General features: G+C 41.7%; 1 long non-coding RNA gene across 1 annotated transcript; it reads left to right on the top strand.

Moving 5' to 3' along the window:
* Positions 1-3,910: 3,910 nt before the first annotated feature.
* Positions 3,911-4,383, top strand: LOC132868046 (uncharacterized). The gene is made up of 3 exons (XR_009650798.1): positions 3,911-3,939; positions 4,031-4,141; positions 4,331-4,383. It is a non-coding gene; the product is annotated as an uncharacterized LOC132868046 (long non-coding RNA).
* The last annotated feature ends 3,120 nt before the right edge of the window (positions 4,384-7,503 follow it).

The raw sequence follows: 7,503 nt of genomic DNA, 5'->3' as shown, positions 1-7,503 counted from the left end.
CACAAATTTTCAAGCACCACTGTAAATCTGGGTGGGACGAATCCCCCCGTCCCCCCCTCTATCTGCACCCATGGCCTTGTCCCAACTTTTTTGGAATCGAGGTTGTAGATATTGTTTATATCTGGTTTTAACTCGCATTTGTGGATGCAGTAATAAAGTGTTTTCACAGACGATGGTTTTCTGATGTGTTCCTGATCCCATACAGTGATTTCCACTACAGACACATGTCTGCTTTTAATGCAATGTCTCCTGAGGGCCTGAAGATCACAGGCATCCAATGTTAGTTTTCAGCCTTGTCTCTTGCATACAGAGATTTCTCCAGAATATCTGAATCTTTTAATGATATTATGTACCATAGATGATCCATCTATCCATTATCCATACCCACTTATCCTGTGCAGGGTTGCGGGCAAGCTGGAGCCTATCCCAGCTGACTATGGGCGAGAGGTGGGGTACACCCTGGACAAGTCGCCAGATCATAACAGGGCTGACACATAGAGACAAGCAGCCATTCACACTCATATTCACACCTATGGTCAATTTAGAGCCACCAATTATCCAAACCTGCATGTCTTTGGACTGTGGGAAAACCAGAGCACCCGGAGGAAGCCCACACAGACACAGGGAGAACATGCAAACTCCACACAGAAAGGCCCCTGTTGGCCACTGGGTCTCAAACCCAGAACTGTCTTGCTGTGAGGCGACAGTGCTGACCACTACACCACTGTGCCACCCACCATAGATGATGTGATCCCCAAATTCTTTGCAGTTTTAAATTGAGGAACATTATTCTTAAATTGTTGCACTGTTTGCCCATGCAGTCTTTCACAGAGCAGTGAACCCTTCCCCATCTTTATTTCTGAGAGACTGTGCCTCTCTGGGATGCTCTTTTTATAACCAATCATCTTACTGACCTGTTGCCATTTAAGCAAATTGGGGGGGGTTAGCATTACACAGCTTTTTCAGTCTTTGTTGCCCCATCCCAACTTTTCTGAAACATGTTGCTGACATCAAATTCAAAATAAGCATGTGTTTTTCAAAAAACAATACAATTTCTCAGTTTCAATATTTAATATGTTGACTTTGTACTATTTTCAGTGAAATATAGGGTTTCTGTGATTTACAGATCTTCACATTCTATTTTCATTTGTGTTTTACATGGTGCCCCAATTTTTTTGGAATTGGGGTTGTAAAATAAAGACTAAAAATTTAATAAAACATGACTCAACTCGGCTTGTGAATTCTGGTGCTACACTGTCCAATTTAAAGGAATCAGTTTTGTAGATTGTTAGAATAATGTCAGCTTGTTCTAGTTTCCTGTGATTATTTTATCTGTAACATAATGTTCCCTTGTAATCTTCCATCACTGACAAGCCTTAACTGTCTGGTGTTGTTTTAGTTTTTGCTCTCTTTCTCTTGCGTCCTCTGCATATCGCAGACCCGGTGTGGACCGGCCTAACCTTCTGTTTTGATACGCATTTGTAAACACTTTGCTTGAGAAGAGTCCTATATATACTCATACTTTATCACTAAACTTCAGATTGAATAAAACCTGACAGCTGTATGTGTGTCTCATTTCTCTCTTTCTCCGGGCTCCTAAGAATTTTCAACACTTCGTCCAAGGTACACCCAGTGGGTAAGTCTTTTCATTTTTACAATTTTTATGCTGTCTGTATCTCAAGGTAATTGTTTTCAGTGAAACCTACAGTCTAGGTTTTGTAGTGGTGTTTCCTCACACATTGTAATATTATATGGTGGTGATGTTACACTAGCATTTTGAGTAGTGGTGTTTCCCTACTTAGTTCCCCGGATGTCCTTTTCCTTGTTGATCATTAACATTTGTTAAAGGGGTGGATCAGGGTCTTCCTACCCCAAACCTAATCCATGTGAAAAACCTTCAGATTGGATGTATCATTGTGGACACGGGCTGTATGTAACTCTGTGGATAGATAATGTATTTGGAAGGTCTAAGATCCTAGAATTTAAACCTTATTCAGGTGAAGTTACAGTAGTTTTGTCTCATAGGAACTTTGTAAATGTGCCTCATGTGTGATTTTGGATGGTATGGGAGATCTTAATTGGGACATGAATCATATGACTAAGGGGTACAACATGTGGAGCACATTGAAGGCTAAATCAGAAAAGGGAAATTACAATGGGTAAAAAGGTGTGTTCCTAAATCTTCTAATTCAACACCGTACAATCTCAGTCAACAATTGTTAAAGACATACAGCTGAGCACTTGTTCTCTGTCCCCACCCCTTTTTCTCTGTATACCCCTCTTCTATGTACCCACTCCTTCTTCTCTGAACCCTCCACATCTTCTCTGTATCCTCCACGTCTTCTCTGTACCTCCCACTTCTTTCTGTACCCACCCCTTCTTCTCTGCACCCACCCCTTCTTCTCTGTATCCTTTTCTGTACCCACCCTTCCTGCTCTGTACCCTCCACTCCTCTCTACCCTCCACTTCTTCTTTGTACAAAACTCTTCTTCTGTGTACACTCCACTTCTTCTCTGGACCTTCCACTTCTTCTCTGAACCCTCCAATTCTTCTCTGAACCCTCCACTTCTTCTCTGTACCCACCCCTTCTTCTGTGTACCCTTCACTTCTTCTCTGTACCCTCCCCTTCTTCTCTGTACCCTCCACTTCTTCTCTGAACCCTCCCCTTCTTCTCTGTACCCTCCTTCTATGTACCCACCCCTTCTTCTGTGTACCCTTCACTTCTTCTCTGTACCCTTCACTTCTTCTCTGTACCCTCCACTTCTTCTCTGAACCCACCCCTTCTTCTCTGTACCCTCCACTTCATCTCTGTACCCACCCCTTCTTCTGTGCACCCTTCACTTCTTCTCTGTACCCTTTACTTCTTCTCTGTACCCTCCCCTTCTTCTCTGGACCCTCCACTTCTTCTCTGTACCCACCCCTTCTTCTATGTACCCACCCCTTCTTCTCTGAACCCCCCCTTCTTCTATGTGCCCACCCCTTCTTCTCTGTACCCTCCACTTCTTCTCTGTATCCTCCACTTCTTCTCTGAACCCTCCACTTCTTCTCTGAACCCTCCACTTCCTCTATGCGCCCACCCCTTCTTCTCTGTACCCTCCACTTCTTCTCTGTATCCTCCACTTCTTCTCTGAACCCTCCACTTCTTCTCTGAACCCTCCCCTTCTTCTATGTGCCCACCTCTTCTTCTCTGTACCCTCCACTTCTTCTCTGTATCCTCCACTTCTTCTCTGAACCCTCCACTTCTTCTCTGAACCCTCCACTTCCTCTATGTGCCCACCCCTTCTTCTCTGTACCCTCCACTTCTTCGCTGAACCCTCCAATTCTTCTCTGTACCCAGCCTTTCTCTATATCCTCCACTTCTTTTCTATACCCACCCCTTCTTCTCTGGACCCTCCACTTCTTCTCTGTGCCCACCTCTTCTTCTCTCTCCCCTCCACTTCTTCTCTGTACCCATTTATGTATTTATTCACTCATTTATATTTGTACGGTATGTCTGTTTGTTATCCGCACTGCAGATGTGGAAAAAGCAGGCCTACAGCTCTAAAACGGTCTAAATAGCGACATCTATTGGACAACACAGTCAACAGCGCATTATTGTTCCTTCAACCACCTCTAATACTTGTTTTTGTCCAATAGATGTCTCTGTAGATACATGTCTTTAAATGTGTGTTCTTTGTTCTGTTAGTTTTGGAGTGAAGATTGCAGGCAGCATGAAGTTGTCGGTGAGTTTCATTTTCTTTGACCTTCAGTGATGCTGATGTTCTCCATCTTCATTCTCATTATTTTTCCTGTGTTTATTTTAGTATTTCAGTTGACTTTTAAGATGGACAAATTTTGTTTAGGTTGAGATTTCTGATAACTTTTTTTTTTTATTTTGAGTCTTTAAATATAATCTGACTTTCTTATTCAAGGTCGTTGGTGTGATCTTGATTGCTTTGGGTAAGTCAAATCAAATCTATTATTACTGATGCCAAGAGGCCTTTGTGGGTGTGAGGGACTGTTTTGATAAGTTTTTATGTCCACTTTGCAGGAACCCTTTCCCATTCCCTCCCTTATCAGACACCTATACAGGTGCCTATACAGCCACCAATTCCACCACCAACGCTGCCTCCTCCTCCCCCCCCTCCTCCTCCCAACTATCGTGAGTTTTAAAATTTCCCAGCTGTGTTAAACCATATTGCAGAAACTAATGTTCTATGTTAACATTACACAGTGAAAAGTAAACTCTCATCAGAAACCAACTAATAATGTAAACATGCAGTATTGTATTTTCAATATATTCAAGATCTTATATCTTCAATTATAAAGTTATTATATTTTTTTCTCTCAGCTTGTTACACTCAGTGGTTTGACCGTGATGATCCGGTTGGATTGGGAGATTATGAAACACTCTCTGAACTGAGAGCACAATTTCCAGGGATGATCTGCGCCTACCCTACAGCCATTGAGGTTCAGACTCTCTCTGGTGTTTCAGCCTTATCCACTGGACAAGTGTTTCTATAGTGAGTTTCCTTTTATAGTCTTCCATGTTGCAGTTTTAAAATTCGAGTTAAACAGCCTTCAGGACTCAGATTAATCAGAAGGTGTTTCATTTCAAAAATAGCAGCTGTGACAGTGTGACAGCTACAAATCACATGTTTATATTAATTAACAATTATTTGCCAAAGGCAAGGTGCATATCGGTGAATAATAACTAAGACAAAGTTGAGGTTATTATTCACCGAAATTCACTGAGTCTGAGGCAGATAATTGTTTTAGTATAAATACACAGGTGATTATATTTTTAAAAATCATATTCTAAAAAAAATTATTTTTTTAATCTTCAAAAGCGGCATGTAAATGTAATGCAGCACAGACTTGTGTCACTTATCTACGCCGAGTCACATAAAATACTTTATTTTGAAACGGATAAAATAAATCACAATTCCACCTTACCTTTGAATAGTTTTAGACCAAACTTCATTACATCTTTAGTGCTTTTAGGAACAGCATTTTCTTTCCTCATTTGTAATTCTTCCTCACTCACGGTGATGAAGCGATTGGCCGCCATTTTCCCGAGTCACTTGAGGTGATTATCGAGAAATAGTCCGAATCTCTCGAGCAATCAGCACGCACAATTTTCTATAATCACCTCCATATTTATACTAATACTGTATGCTTTCATGTTAATTCTATAGTAACAGCTCATTCACAGGGACTTGTGTTGTGGCTGCTCCACATAAAGGGATTCAGATCTATGTACAAAAACCCCATTTCCAGAAAAGTTGGGATAGTTTCCAGAATGCAATAAAGACAAAAATCTGTGATTTGTTAATTTACAGGAACCTTTATTTAACTGACGAAAGTACAACGAAAAGATGTTCAGTAGTTTTACTGACCAACTTAATTGTATTTTGTAAATATAAATGAAGTTAGAATTTGATGCCTGAAACACATTCAAAAAAGTTGGGAGAGAGACAAAATAAGACTGAAAAGTTTATCCCCTTCAGACATAATGTGTACAATTGTACATATGAAGTTCCATAGCATTTTTCCTTGTGTCTGAAGGGGTTAAAGGATATTCAAGTAAACACCATAGCATAGTTCTGGCAGGCCACAAAGTCAAGCTCAACCCTCAGTCCTAGCTACATCAGTTGATTGCAGCTGATCTCAAGCCAGCCAACATCAGCTGTCAGCTCAGCTGATTCCCTTCTACACATTTTATTGGCAAATCTCTCATAGAGCATCTTATTTAAGCTGCTTTGACCGGCCTACCTTTGCTGCTTCCTCTGCAAGCCATTCTGCAAGTGAGCACCATATCCATTCACCAGAGCGCTCGTTTGGCATGTAGTAGTCTTCTGCTTCCAGGATTAATGAGTGGCCTGCACCCAGGCTCCTGGAAATTCTGTTAATAAATAGCATCGTGGCTCCAGTAGGAGCTTCCTTCGAGGAACTGTTTGCGTTGGCACGGGGGGGCATCCTCATCAAGTCCCCAACTGCAGATCTTTTCAGCTCCCCTGCTCCTAGGGAAGCTGCCAAAAATGAAAACCCTGCTGCACCTCCGCGCAGTCCGAGCTCTGGTTGCTTCGGCCGCTCCGCCACCTGAGAGTGCAAGTCTTAGCCCAGAAGCTGCACCTGTGGACCTGAATAACTCCTTGTCAGCCTTGTCCAGCATCCAGCCTCACTTGCCACCATGAACTCCAGAATCCAAGCCTGGAGTCCAGTCGGCTCCCTCTCCAGTTCGCATTTTCTGGTAACAGTGGTTTGTTTACGCCCTCCATGCTCCCAAATTAGCTGCAGAGATCAGCTCCTGCATCACAGAACAATGATGTCACCACCCTACTACTCAATTTGATAACTCATGTTAACCTTATAAGATAGCTCCTCGTGAATATTTTGGATGGATAAATAAATAAACAAACCTAATAATCAATTTATCTTCTCTACGTAATGACGAAGCTCAAAGCGTCAATGAACAGTTGATATCTTCAACAAAACAGACCTCATTTAAAGCTATCATGATTTTCCTGGTTACACGGTTATACTTGTGACTATAGGACATCATTATAGAAGCCAATTATTTATAATCATGCTATCTGTTATCACCCAAATGAGGATGGGTTCCCCTTTGAGTCTGGTTCCTCTCAAGGTTTCTTCTTCAATTTCATCTGAGGGAGTTTTTCCTCACCACCGTCGCCACAGGCTTGCTCATCAGGGATAAATTAGGGATAAAATTAGCTCATGTTTAAAGTCTTTAATTTTCTGTAAAGCTGTTTGCAACAATGCCTGTTAAAAATGCTATACAAAAAAACCTGACTTGACTATAGAATTTCTAGGCATCACCTTAGACAGCAACCGGATGCAAGCTTCACTGCCCCTCGAAAAAATCAAATCGTTTCAGAGAGGTCATGAGAAGTGCAGGAGGCAATAACAATTTCAAAAGGCAATTGTTTCTATGTTTGGGCATCTTAATTATGCAATGTGCATTATTCCCCAGGGACGCTCCTTTGTATCCAGGCTTTGACCTTTCTAAATCTGTAGAGAACTCCATGACAGGGTGAGCTTGGATACAGACTGCAGATCTGAATGCTGGTTCTGGTCTCCTTCTGTTGGATAATGGAATAGTATCTCATTCTTCTACAATGAAACCTGGAATCTCCATTAACAATTATGTTGTTCACAGATGCAGCCCCTTCCATTGGTTTGGGGTTTTTTCAATAATCAGCAGTTTGCTGATGCATGGCCCAAAGAGTCGTCATCCTTGTCAGCCGACACTCCTTCCGCTGCTCTAATGGAATCTACTCAATCGTGTAGCTCATCTTCTGTGGGGTAAACACTGGTCAAGAAGCAAATCCTGTTTTATGACAATGAGACAGCAGCTGTAAACTTTATTAACAAGGGCACTCCTCAGTTCCGTTATTAATAGGTTCATAACATATCTAACATGGTCCTCTGTGTTGGATAATTTCATTGTTTGAATAGCCATATTTCAGGGCTGGAAAACAATGGCCGATTCTCATTTTG

Source organism: Neoarius graeffei, chromosome 19 (assembly GCF_027579695.1).
Source record: "Neoarius graeffei isolate fNeoGra1 chromosome 19, fNeoGra1.pri, whole genome shotgun sequence".
In the NCBI taxonomy this organism is placed as follows: domain Eukaryota; kingdom Metazoa; phylum Chordata; class Actinopteri; order Siluriformes; family Ariidae; genus Neoarius; species Neoarius graeffei.
This window is presented reverse-complemented; position numbering and strand designations above follow the sequence as displayed.